Below are 14946 nucleotides of genomic sequence, written 5' to 3' on the forward strand. Positions count from 1 at the left end.
ATTATTTTGTATGAATCACAATAGTCAAGAAACAGTTTCGTACAATAAGGAAAAAACCCATCAAGAAGTAAAAGTTGGTAAGTTCCTACTTGATGCTTGGAGGAGAATTGTTGAAAATAGACAACCCACTTCATCGTCAAATTGTCATTACTGTATCCCGTTTCTGATGTATCTATAAGGTAGTCATCTGGTATACGGGTAGAAGTATACCATGGCTCCTGATAGATTACTCTATGTACAATAATCATTGATGGTAATACAGCTCCATCACTACATATAGTTTCACAGACAGTTACCAGCTCCTGATTTGTAGAGCTTCCAAAATATGTCTACTGAGTTGGATCTCGAGTAATAATCCATTGGTCATGCCCAACACCAATACGGAAACTAGTTTTATCAAAATTGTACTGGTCTTGGGGTTGAATCTCATGTGCTTGGCAGACATCTAGATACTTTTGAAACCATATATGAATGTTGTCTGGTTGATGTGCATTCTTCCTGTCTGTATCGATAGTTTGTTGTTTTCTGATTAAATACTGAGGGTGTTGATCTAGGAACCTCAGAGCCCACTGAGCACTTACAAGAGGTGCTGGTCTGGTACCAGTATGTGCATTTTTGAGAATTGCATTTACATAGTTTGATACCATTTGCAAATGGGCACTAGTTCCAACTTTATCTAAGCAATCAAGATACTGGCAGACAGCTAGTTCTTAATTCTCAATGAGTTTATAGTTCATTTCAGGTTGCTCCTAGTGGGACTGACTGTCTTGAAAACACGCTTGAAGTCTCCTGACAGGTATCTCGTACTGTCATGCAACTTCAGCAAAGTTTGGATACTGGTTATTACTTGTATATAGAAAGATGACAACAGCATGAATTCAAATCTCAATATCGGCATATAGTTCGACTCGCTAGCTTGGAAGACTAAAGGCTGGATGTGGAAGCATGATTGATTGCTGTATAGATCAACTCTGTAGGATATGAAAGTATTTCTATTATTTCAACATTATGAATATCTAACTTTATACAGTTTTCTTGAGTTGTAAAGTGCCATTGAGCTACAAAGTGCTATTGAGTTACAAAGTGCCATTGAGCCACAGAGTTACTATGGTGGGCCACAAAGTGCCATTGAGCTGTAAAGTACTGTTGAGCTGTCAGGCACTCTTTCGGGTGCTCATGGTGGTGGGCTTGCAAGTACCAGAGATTGTAGCGATATGCTACCATCTTGGCATGAGTAGAGGCAGAGGTGGAAGTGACATCCTCCTGTGACTGGGAGGGGTTGACTCCTTGTAGGCTTGTGGATATTGAGAGGATGACTTCTCTGGGAAACCAGTAGGAGGCAGCGAAGCGTAAGGTGAAGGTGTCTTATGGGTGATACCATCTCATAGGCCCATTGGAGGAGCAAGGTATTGGAGCCATAAAAATCTGGAGGAAGGGCCTACTCCTCCATCGTCATGCATATCAGTTATTTCCTCCCTGAGGAGAGGGGATGCTGGTGGCGAAGTATAGAGAGGGGAGGTGCTTTGAGGACAGAACTGGTCGAAAGGGAAGTGCATGGAGGAGCATTTGGCACAGCAGAGGATGGAGGTCAGACAGCAGTAGACAACCAGTTTAAGGTTACTACTCTTCTGTACCAGAGGTCTTTGCTTTTATTTTTATTTTTATCTATTTATTTCTCCAGTTCTATGTACAGTAAGATCTAGGTGTCCTCTCAGCTTGCTCTATAGAAACTCTCACCTCCATCCTGCCTTGTCCTCCAGCAGCAAGAAGAAATATTGTGAAACTAGAAAGGTTAACACCAGCAACCAGGTGCCTAATCCTCAAATCCTACAACTGGAAAGTAGAGGTGGTCTTACTTAGAGTTACCAATACCTAACCAGTCCTCTCTGTAAAAAGCTCCTTCACCATTCTCCCATACTGCTATCTATAAATGGTAAAGCCAGAAAGCCCAAAAACATGTTCTTTAAAGTAAGGAAATCCCCTGTCCCAACAGTACACCCTCAACCAAACAGTAGAAAATCTAAACCTAAGAAACCTCAAACTAACAACCAAAAGCAACTCCTTGCCTATAACAACCAGAATCTCCGCCAGACCATTGCAATCAACCATACCAGTGAAGTCGAGATAACAAATCGACAATATCGCATAACTGGTATAAAAGTATTCCTTGGACATACAGCCTGCAAGCATGAGCATGAGAAACTTTAAGGAGAAAGTGTCCAAGATAGGCAAGAGGTATCGACAATATAAGAGCCCGAAGCTGTCTATCTAGGAGGGCTAGTAGAGCTACCTGAAGTAGCAAAGAAGGATGTGGTAGTAGGGTACCAGCTGATATGACTGAAGAGAAAAAGAGTCAGAGGACCCAAGGTCCAGGTGTAGACCCAACCATTACCAAACTATGCTGTATTACCGCATCCCTCAGGTAGTTCCTTGTTCTAAGAGAGATAGTATTACTTAGTAGAAGGGATCTCACTGGCAGTAAGGAGGTGGAAGGTTGAGGGGAGGAGGACGACTACAGCTTGAACTGAGTGACTAGGAATATATGGCCAGTCTCACCACAAGACAGACCCTGAAGTTACTAGCCAAGGCACTCCCTAATGGGGATCATACAAGTGTGGAGAAAGATGTCTGCTACTGCCAGTACCAATCTGGAGTGAAGAAAGAAAGCTGACCATGCTAAAGCTAAGTGAACACTTATGAGCAAGACAGGACTACGAGGCAAGCCCAAATAACTCACCTATTGAGTGGACCAGAGACAAGTGAAGCAAAAGTGCCAGAGCAAACAGGAGTTAACTTTACTCCAAAGCATGAACTATCAAGAGGACAGAGGAGAGAGAGGGCCTACAATAGTTGACATGATATTGTCAAACTATGTGGGAGAAAAATAAGAGCAACAGAGAGTACTGTACTGGAGGTCTCTTTTTTTTCTTTTTTTTATTATTTTATTATTCATTGTTAAGGTACAAGAAAGCTGCATGCAGTACTAGCTATGGTGTAAACAAAACCATATCCACCCAGGACTAAGAGGAAACCTGTACTCTCAACCCCCTCTGGTATGGGCCCAACCACACACACTCCAAGGACAATCAACTTAGATTCCTGGTCCTCAGATCTCACTACTTAAACATGAAGAGGTCTCTCCAAGAAGCCAACAAAATGACCAAGAAAATTCCTCGCCCGAACGAAAAGCTTCTTCCACTAACTACATGTAGCTAACAAAAAGGAAATCAAACAAGCTAGGCTGAAAAGCGTAAGGAAAAACTGTACCTATAAACTACAACAAACTACAAAAGAAAGTAAACCATGGCCCACCATATATAAAACTGTCCCCAAAGTGAGCAGCAGGTGAAAGGCCCTAAGGTCCATGCCCCTGACCTGCTGAACCCAGGAAGTAGTACAATACCAAAGTATAAAAGCCAAGAAATGGGGTTACAGTGTCAGACCTAAGAGTGGATATTTTGGTAAAAGAGATCCTGCTCTGCAGTAGGTTGCTAGCCAAAGATCAACTGCGGGCAAGTAGCAGATTGAGACTCCAGAACACTACAGAGTGGAGAGAAGAGATAGTAGGAAACCAGTCGAAAGTAGAGGAGAGATTAGTGTGTAAGCTAATGCAATTAATGTAAAGAGGTGGAGGGAGGGCTAGAGGCTCCAGTGCAAACTGAACCATATAACTGAACTATCATCCTATTACTGCATCTCTCATGTATTTCCTTGGTCTCCAAGAGATAACATCACTTAGTAAAAGAGATCCCACCAGCGGTAAAATAAGGGAAAGGCAAAAGGAAGAAAACAATCTTAACTTGAACCCAGTACCTAGGAGGATATGGTCGAATCTCACTGAGAGATAAACTCCGAAGTTACTAGCCCAAGCACTCCACTACGGGGATTGTACAAGTGCAGAGAAAGATATCTACCACTGCCAGTGCCAACCTGAAGCAAAAATAGGGAGCCAACTATGCCAAAGCTAAGCAAGCTCCCAAGTAAGACAGGACTACAGAGCAAGTCCAAGATAACTCTCCCATCAAGTAGACAGAGAATAAGTGAAGCAAAGGTAGGAGAGGTTGATGAAGAGAAACTTTACAATTAGGCAGGAACGATCAAGGGGGTAGAGGAGAGGGTAGATGGCCCATAATAGTTGACTGTGGTGTTGTCAAACTATAGTATGTGGGAGGAAAATAGGAGTAACGAAGTGTGGCTGTACCAGATGTCCTTTTTTTTTTTTTTTTTTTATAATCATTTAGTTGTTTAAGGTACAAGAACATCGTATGCAGCGCTAGCTATGGCGTTAAGAAAACCCCTCCACCCCGGACCAAGAGAAAACCCGTACCCCCAAGACCCTCTGGTATGGGCCCAACTGTATACACTCCAAGGGCGATCAACTCAGGTGCCCAGCCCGCAGACCTCACGACTTGAACATGAAAGGGTCTCGCCTAGCAGCCAACCAAAGGCCCAAGAAGATTCCTCGCCCGAAAGAAAACCCCACCCACTAACTACACATAGCCAACAGGAAGGAAACCAAACAAGCTAGGCAGGAAAGCATAAGGAAAAACTCTATCCCGTAAACTACTAGACCCGTAGGAGCCACAAAGAAAAACAACCACTGCCCACCGTACCACCAGATTTGCCGTTTTTAAAGAACCGCCCCCAACCAGCTAAGCCACAGAAATAGTGCAATACCATGGCCCGCCAATCGAGAACAGAGGCCACAGTGCCAGGTCCAAGGAATGGGTGTTTGGCAGAGGAGATGCCACCCAGTAGTAGGGTGCCAGCTAAAGATCGACCACGGGCAGGAAGCAGGCCGAAACCCTGGAACACCATGCAGCAGAGGGAGGAGGTAGTAGGGTACCAGCCAAGGAGGGAAGGCAGTAGAGTGTGAGCCGACGCGACTGAAGTGGAAAATGGAGGTAGGGCCAAAGTCCCCAGTGCGAACCCGACTGTAGACCAAACTGACGTATTATGACGTCTCTCATGTAGTCCCATGTTCTCCGAGAGATAGCGTCACTTAGTGGAAGGAATCCCACCGGTAGTACGGAGGCGGAAGGGCGAGGTGAGGAAGGCAACCGAAACTTGAACCATGTGACTAGGAGGGTATGATCAGATCTCACCGCGAGACAGACCCCAAAGTTACTAGCCGAGGCGTTCCCCAACAGGGATCATGCAAGTGGGGAGAAGGACATCCACCACTGCCAGTACTGCCAGGAAGTGAAGAGAGGAAGCCGACCATACTAAAGGTAAGCAAGCTCCTATTAGCAAGTCAGGACGATTGGGTAAGCCCAGATAACTCCCCCATCAAGCAGACAAGAGACAAGCGAGGCCAAAGCGGGAGAGGATGGAGGAGTTAACTGTGCCCCTAGGTAGGAACTATCGAGGGAGCAGAGGGGAGTGAGGCCGCCCACGATAGTCGACGCGGTATTGCCAAACTAGGTGGGAGGAAAATAGGAGTGAGGGAGCGTACTGTACTAGATGTCCTTTTTTTTTGTTTTTATAATCTTATTTATTTATCCATTTTAACAAAAGTAAGGCCGGGGGTCATATCGGCTTTCGCCATGCAGACCCGCACCTCTACCCCGCCTTATTCTCAATCAGCCAGAAGAAAAACCGTGACTCCAGAAAGGCACACGCCAGCAGCCAGGTGCCCGCTCCTAAGAGCCCATGACTTGAATGCGGAGGGGTCTCGCCTAAAGCCACCAACACCTAACTAGTCCTCAGTTTAAAAAACTCCCCCGCAAGTCTCCCACATGGCTATCTACAAACAGTAAAGACAGAAAGCCCAGAAACCCATTCTTCAAAGCAAGGAAAACCCCCATCCCGACAGTACATCCCCCACCGAACAGAGAAAAACCCAAACCAGAGTAACCCCAAACCAAAGGCCAAAGGCAGTCCCTCGCCTACAACAACCAGATGCCAACCCAACCCGTGCCTCTCGCTTGGGACAAACCAATGGCCAGGGCTTGCCCGTGAAGTCGAAAAAGCGAATAGGTACGCCGTATAGGTGACATAAACATATGTCTTGGGCATATAGCCCACGGTTGTAAGCAGGAGAAGCCGAAAGGAAACAGTGCCTACAGTGAGCAGGAGGTATTGGCAGAACAAGAGTCCCAAGCTGTCCGTCTGGGGGGGCCGAAGGGGCTGCCCGAAGCAGCAAAAGAGGGAGAGGTAGTAGGGTACCAGCCAGCAGTAGTAGGGTACCAGCCGACGCGACCGAAGAGAAAAAAGGGAGAAAGGACCCAAGGCCCCTGTGGTGACCCAACCGAAACCAAACCTGCCGTATTACCGCGTCTCTCATATAGTCCCTTATTCTCCGAGAGATAGCGTAACTTAGTGGAAGGGATCCCACCGGCGGTAGGGAGGTGGAAGGGCGAGGTGAGGAAGGCAACCAAACTAGAACCGAGCGACTAGGAGGGTATGGTCAAATGTCACCGCGAGACAGACCCCGAAGTTAATAGCCGAGGTGTTCCCCAACGAGGATCGTGCAAGTGGGGAGAAGGACGTCCACTACTGCCAGCGCTGTCAGGAAGCGAAGAGAGGAAGCTGACCGTGCTAAAGCTAAGCGAGCCCCTATTAGCAAGACAAGACTACTGGGCGAGCCCAGATAACTCCTCCATCAAGTAGACAAGAGACAAGCGAGGCCAAAGCGGAAGGGGATGGAAGAGTTAACCGTGCCCCTAGGCAGGAACCATCGAGGGGGTAGAGGGGAGTGGGAGGGGCCCACAATAGTTGACGTGACGTTGCCAAACTATGTGGGAGGAATATAGGGGTGACGGAGCGTGCTGTACTAGATGTCCCTAGACCTTACTATTTGTACAGACACCTAGCCCAACCCTAACCCTGTGTGACTCATACCTTCATATCACTATGTCCTATGACTCACAAGTGAGAGTCATATTAGATTCTCAGCTGACTTATATGAGTCAACTACGCAACATGCCTAAACCAATTTTATATATCATAACAAGTCATGTGTGCAAGTGTGTCACATGTGTGAGACTCATGACTCATAATTATGAGTCATGCACAAAAGTTATAACATCATATGACTCACAACTGTGAGTTATCTCATAACAATAAATACTTATGACTTACTAGTGCAAGTTATATGAATGCCTTATTCCTTTATTCCAATCAGCCTTGTCATAATCTAGTTTGTGACACCGAGTCTGAGTTACTAGACATGTGGGGGTGGAGTTTTATGAGTCATGCCTGCTTTCAAAATTCAAGAAGCACAAATCAGTTATGGTATAGGGATGCTTCATTGGACACCATAAAGACCTCTTAATTATATGGGATAAGGGAACTTGGGAAAGACTATGAATGTCCACGGATATCAAACACATATTTTGCCATCACTTGATCAATTTTGGCAGAGTGAGTTGGCTTGTACCCACAACCTTGTTTATTTCCAGTAAGATAATACCTTACTCCACCATACCTACTCAACTATCACGACTTACAAGAATGTAGCCTTTACAACTACCTATTGTCTTAGCCAGTAACCTCTCCTGATATCAACTTGATTGAGGCAATATGGAGATAATGAAGGCCCATATTAGCAACCTAATCCCCCATCCTCAAAATAATGAGAATATGATGGAGGCAATTCAAGCACAGCAGGATACGATTACAGAATATGATTTGAAGTAAATTCTTGATACCATGATTGACTGAGTTGATGCTTAGTGCTAATGGTAGTCCTACCGAATTCTATCCTGTCTTTTTTTTTTTTCTCCTTTTCTTTTCTCCCTTCAGGCAACTTCAGTTAAGCTCTTTTTTCTTCTCTCCTATTCTACTTATTTCAATTAGATTAGTGTGGTAGCTTTCAGGTCCATTTGGCAAAAATAGGTCTATGCTGTTAGGCAACAATTTCTGCTGTGAAAATAGTCTTTTCTCCTTTTTAAAGCAGAAGGAAACAGTCAATTTGTATGAGGGTATAACGATCCCTCCTCGGATGGGTAGTTCTTGGTGACGGGGAATGATACTTCTCTTCTCTTACTTCTTCTTCCTTTGTCTTACGATAGCGCTAGGCCTCTGACTACGTTACCGATAGTACAAGACCTTTGTCTTCTATCGGGAACACCTATCGTAAGCTTTCACTAAGTCTTCTTTGTGAAGAACTTTCCTTGGCGTAACAATAATGTTGCAATAAAGATAAAGATCATAAGGTGTTTTATATTCGTTAAAGTAATAAGTAGGAAAAGTACTTAGAAGTCAATCTAATTTTATTTAAACTCGTACCGCCAATACTGACATATGACGAGCCCCCACTGGCACAGGGATACCGCTAACTGGTATACCACTAATCCTAAGCTAACTAAGTCTACGGTCCCGCACCTGCCATCTCTAAGTCATGCCCGCACGAGAACTAATTACAAGACCATCAAACAACTCAGGGCCCGCTCCAGTCCAAGTCTGTAGCCCCTCTGGTATGAATCCAACCAGCACCAAGCATAGCCGAAGCCGAGCAAGAGACCAACCCAACCAGATTCCTCATCCAACAAAATATAAAAACACTACCACCTGGTCTAGACACTGTCCCGCAAAACCTCCACCACAGTAGAAAACCAACAAAACCTCCTAAACAAATATAAACTACAGGCGACACAATGGCAGAAAGGAGGTAACTAACATGTCCACCTCTCGCATCCGCATGCCCAGCTGTCGACCCTATGAACCCACTTTGCCAAGTGGCTCCGAAGAGCGTAATGGTGAGGAGGACCTGTACCTGCTGCCTGTCCCCCAAAACAAACACATAAACAAAAGAAATACATAGAGGTGGTGACAGATCCAAATAGCCAGTGGGGCCTATCTCCTACCCGTGGTACCTTGCCCCCGCCAACCATGCCCATTGCCAAACCAAAGAAACTAAACAAACCCCACAAAACCCAGCACGCAAGACCCAAACAAGTCCAACTAGGTGGTCACAATCCACTATCCACACAGGTGGCCATCAACCATCCGGGTCATCGAGAAGCTTTGCACCACTCAGCAGCTTCACCCAACAGCCCCATCAGGCCGGAAACACTTAATTAGACATCGCCCAACCTGACGCATGCCCGACCGGTGCTCGCAAGTGCCTCTCCCCCCCAATCAGCCCCACCCAAGCCCCACACACCAGGCACCACAGAGCCCATCCAGCCCCCTCAGCCCCTCAGACAGATCAACCATCCGACAGCCACAGGACAGCTATACTTAACCCCATCAGGCAGCCACTGGTCTTGGCCACACCAACAGAGCCACAACCCTTGACTGCATATAGCTGAGGGGAGCCTACCAGCCAAAGCCAGGAGCCACAGCGGAGGCAGCACCAATACCCGAAGGCACCAGCATCAGCCACACCATCCAACCCAGTTGAACCGAAGTCCGACCGAGTCAGGAAAAGGTAAGCGGAGCCAGCCAAAGCCAGCCCCACAGGTCCAGCAACAGGCCGGACTGAACGACGGGCAAGAGGCATCCCCAACCGACGCGACAAGAAGGGGGAGGGCGAGCGAACAGAAGCAGACAAACAGAAGGTAGGCCCCACTTGCAATGGGTGAAGCCACCAACTACAGACCACAGCCGAACCACCCAAACACACAAACAACACGAGTGCCTTGCAGCCAATCGTCCCACACCACCCCAGGCAGCAATAATAACCACACCAGGGGGTAAATTCTTTCAGGGTCAGAGCTATCCCCACCGTAACGAGGAGGAGATACCTGGCTGAACCACTGTATATGCCGCAAGGACAAAACTTCCAAGGGAACGGTGATAAACAACATCGTAGGATTCCGACCATAGAAACATGCAGTAACGAGGAGGGGGGGGGCCGGCGAGGCCCCCTTCCCAGTGGATTGATGCGGCCAGTACAACGCGTTGATACTTAGGAAGGTCATCAGTCTAACCCAAGGGCGTTTTGTATCGCGAGAACTAAGGACTCCGTTAAAACCCAACAAACATGAGCTGGCCCAAAGAGCGACACGGGTGATCCTCCCAAACACAATATTCAATCCCCTCAATCGAAGGCGAAACCTGGGAGTAGATGATGTACAGGAAGCCGTAGATATTATACTAAAAGGGGCTCATATGCGACAGTGATAAATAGCTCGAAGTGACAGTATCGTGAGAAACTATCAAGCGACGAAATGAGAAGCAAACAAGTAGTCTGCCACGCAATACCTAACAGACCTCAAAACCACAGACCCCAAGAACTACTGAGTGGACTCAGATATCTCCCCCAGAATCCAAGGCATCAAGGCCCACCATGGATGCGAAAGAAACGCTCAGGGCGAAGTGACAGCAAGAACGAGGAAAAGTACTTAGAACAAAGCGTGAAGAACCTATCCTCCAAGGCCGCATCGGCCTCCTTATATAGTATTCTTCCCACCCATAGCCATGTGACCCAAAGTGGTCACATGTGAGAAACCAAATCATAACAAACTAGTCATGAAACCAAAGTGGTCACATGCTCAAAACCCATAACCTCGTAGCGAGGTCATGTGCAAAAACTCATAAACCAATCATAATACAATAAACAAGTTATATGACTCCACTGAGTCATATGCATGAAACCCATGACCTCATAATGAGGTCATTTGTGAAACATAAATCATATACGCAAGGCTTACCCACAAGGCACATTCGCAAGGCATACTCGCCAGGTGCACATCCCATGACTCATATTTGAGCCATGTGCGAAAGCATCACAAATCCCACACACAACAAATCATATAACTCGAATGAGTCATATATGTGAAACAATAACATACCTGTGACTCATAACCATGTGTCACATGAAAACCTTTTTTATACCAAGCCACATTCGTGACAGAGGGAATAGAATAGAACCATTACAGCCAAACAGGTTCTTAGTGTTATATTTACATTAAGGGTAATATAGGACTTGGATACTGTGTCGAGATGGTTCAAGTTCTTAAGAGTGGTATTTCATTTAGTTTCTTGTGTTCTGAAATTTGTAGCATGTAGGAAAAATGCCAATAGTCAGTAATAATTAGCTATAATTATCATGATATGCTTAGTTCTTTGCTTTCTCAAATTCAATAGCTCTTATTTGGACAAAGTTGTGGTACACATCTTGCAAGCACTGTACTACTACCTTCTAAACTCTGATCCCTATTCTATACCATGAATTCATGGTATAGCCTTATAACTCCTTAGATAATAGCATTGGAAAGACATTCTTTACATCATGGGAAAGCTAGCATTGAGTATGTCTAAGATACAAATCATTAGCCAAGATGTCTGGGTATTTAGGAGAGCATCCAACATCAAAGTCAGTACTTTACTATGATATAAAATAGGCTTTAAATCAAGGATAATAGTCTCAAAACGTCATTTTTTATACTGTTTGAAAGCTGGCATTAACTATTTCTAGAATGCAATATGTTAGTCTGGATATCAGAGTATTCAGGATAGAATCTGGCATCAAAGTCACCAGTTCATCAGGATACAGAGTAGGCTGTAAATTAACGGATAACAGCATTGGGAAGATGTTATTTATAACATTAGAAAGCTGGTACCAAGTACATCTAGATTGAAAAGTATCAGCCTGAGTGTTAAGATATTTAGGACAGAATCTGGTATCAAAGTCAGAATTTTTAACAGGATACAAAACAGGCTGTAACTACTTGGAAACTAACAGTAGAGAGATATTCTTTAGTGTAATAGAATACTGGACTTGGAATCAAGTAGAATGTTGTCTAAAATTATTAGCTTTAATAGTATAGGGACTGATGATCAATGGTAGTTAACAGACCTGTTGTTGATGTGCTGACTATGATGTTATATGGTTGTCCTAGTATTAGTCATGTCACAGTCTTAGAAAAAATTAACAAAACATCCAAGTTACTGCCTGCCCCAGTAATTACAACTATCGCTCACTTTTACATTCTACTAGTAGGCTATTTTGGCTCCCAGATTCATCAAGAGACTAAAATAGAATTTGGTACTACATATCTCCTATTTCTGTAGATATTTTTAGATTTATTCCTAGCATCCAGTAGATATACAGATAGCTAGTATATAGCGTAGTCTTAAGATCAAGAGTGTCAGCTATTTTGTATTAGGACATCAGTAAGGATCAAGGTAGACTGGGCCAAATTGGAAGATGAAAATTAGAACATACTTGCTTTGAAGAAACTCCAGATGTGTTGGATACAACAAGATACTCAGGATATCCTGAATACGTGGAACGCAGGTGATGGAACATTTGCGTCTAGATGTACAGCTAACATATCTAATACAGGGTTTTTTTTTGCTGATATAACTAGTAAAATACAAGTATATTAGATTTAATACAGGAAAAATAATAGATATTTATAAACTTGTAAATAATTCCACCTAATTGAATATAGAAGAAAGTAGTCTTGCCTCTAATCTTATATGATAGTTATGAGTCAACTCCTATAACTATTACCTATAAATCATCTTCAAGTTCTTGTATGACTCATGGATGTGAGTCCTGTAAAATACATCATATGATTCCTCTAGAATCATCCTACTATTTCATAAACTAATTTTATATCCTGTTATATTCAATGCATAAAACCTATAACTTGTACATTTAAGTTATACATAAAACTACTACTAATATTATGTGAGAGTAAACTCTAGTATGGAATGAGAAAACTTGGGCTACAATCTTTAAAAGTATAATAACCTTCAAGAATAACAGCTATGACAGAAGGCCAAATCTATACCAAGACTAGTATCAAGAGACTACCATAATAGGAATAGTGGTAGACTAGAGTCTACAAAATAAATATATTATTAGTTACATATTATGGATAAATGAGTATTATATTTTTCAATATTGGTAGTGTTAGTCTAGTCTACTTTAAGAAAGATGGGTCTGGATAGAAATGTGCAAAATAGTTGTCTGTCAGTAGAGTAATTTGATATTAAAATATCTACATTTCATAATCTAGTCTATATAGGAGCTCATACTAAAATCTTGTTAAAATCAATGCCTTGTTCTTATTCCTGTATATAATTAGAAAATTGACTAAATTTACTCAATTTTTATGAAAGGGAACAGGATTTTTTAAGCAGTTAATTAATAGGAGTTTGCTCTGTTCAGAGCCATCTTCATTAACAAGGTAAAATATTGTAATTCCTGTTTTATTATCTTTTCCTTCCTAAAGTTTTTTGCCCTTTTCTAGTTGAATATTTAATAACTGTAACTGTTTCTTGAAAATAAGGACTACTTTTATTGTAGTTATAATAGTCTTGGAGTGAAAAATATACCAGCAGTTCTACTAAATAGGCTTATTGAGTAGGCAAGGCAGACTGTTCTACATCATCAGACTGTCCATGCTTTTGCAGTACAATAATGTTATAATAAGCCTTAAACTGAGCCAACCAACAATTAGATATTTTAAATCCACCATATGGCTTATTGATTCCAGCATCTATAAGCTTGATTTGAATAATTCTGCTGTGAATACAAATTATCTTGTCAGTTACTGGGACTTGAACATTCTCAACAGCATTGATCTATAAGTTAATTACTTGAGAAAAGGAAAATGGACTATTCTATTATTTTGTTTATTAGCTACAAACTCTGAATCTTAGTTAACCTATATATTGCTTAGGCTTTTGAGAAATTACACAGGCATTTTCAGTAATTACTACCTGTTAGTAGCCTAGTATTAATCTGCTTAGCCCATTCTTTTAGGCTGTCAGTCAAGCTAGAAACTGCTAGTAGTTTTTCATCTCAACACTGAAGACATTTCACAAGTTGTGCAAAGTTGGCTAGTTTCATCATATAATGCAGTACTCATATTTGACAAAGTTCATATTTTTGAAGTAGAGTTAGGCTAACTTCCTTGCCCAATTGTTGGTTTTGCAAGTGGCATTGTCTTTGCTCAGCCTCTTATGTAAAGAAGTTGCATTCTCCTTAGGCTCTACAGTGTGTATCCTTTACCTCTTATTCTCCTTGCCTAGTTTTGCCTATTCCCAATTTATACCTATCTTGGAATAGTTTTATTTGAGGTCTGGGCAAATCTGGGACAGCTGATAGAAATGTGAGGAGGACAGAGATTACAAGTTGCAATTCTCATCCAAACCCAAAAGCCTTGAAATCTGGGACAATGGAAGTGGTTTATACGGAAATCTAAAGCTGCAGCACTTTTCATCCGGAACAACGAAATATCTGGGAGACCAGGGTCCAGGACAGCGGGTTGTGACTGTACTCTATAGTATTAGTTAATTGGTGACTGTATGTTCTGGAGTAACATTGTTTAATTCTAGTACTATTTCTTCGGATGCGTAGAGCACTCGGGGTATTTTCCCTCTAACCCAAATGCATGCTCGCAGTTAGGAATTGAAAATGATGCCCAGACACCAATACTTTGCGAATCACCTCCTGATAATATGTTTCGATTGAGTATTATTGAATTTGATGGACCACAACACAGTGTCAAAGGAGCAAAGCGGGGTTGGGAGAGGAAACTGAAACGACATGCCAACTTCACTCGCCGTTAGATGAGTATCTGGAAAGCGGGCAACTGTCTCCTTCACTCGGACGAAAAGAAGAAAGAAAGGAAAGGAAGAAAAGAACAAGTGCCTCCATTACTGAGGTTGCTCGATCAAATTTTCCACCCCCTTGGGAGTGCTTACTCTGTTGTCGCTGTCCATGGTTGTGTTTGTGAAAGGGAGGGGCCAGAGGAAAGACGGTCCAGAATTGTGTGCGGAAACCCGATGCTACAAAGAGTGCCCGCAATAACGGCTACTTCACGATCTCTGTGAAAATATAGACACAAATTCGAAATTATAGGTAAGGGGTTTTATATAAAACCCCCCCTCGCCCCCCGCAATAAAATTTCAGCTCCCCCTGTACGATACTGGGCCTGAGCTGTCGGTGTAGGTGAAGAGAAGAAATCTCTATATTCGAATCTCAATACATAACCCTGAACTAGCATTGATCCGGCCACCCCAGCTCTAATTCTGGCT

Source organism: Tuber melanosporum, assembly GCF_000151645.1.
Source record: "Tuber melanosporum whole genome shotgun sequence assembly, scaffold_91, strain Mel28".
NCBI classification, from domain to species: domain Eukaryota; kingdom Fungi; phylum Ascomycota; class Pezizomycetes; order Pezizales; family Tuberaceae; genus Tuber; species Tuber melanosporum.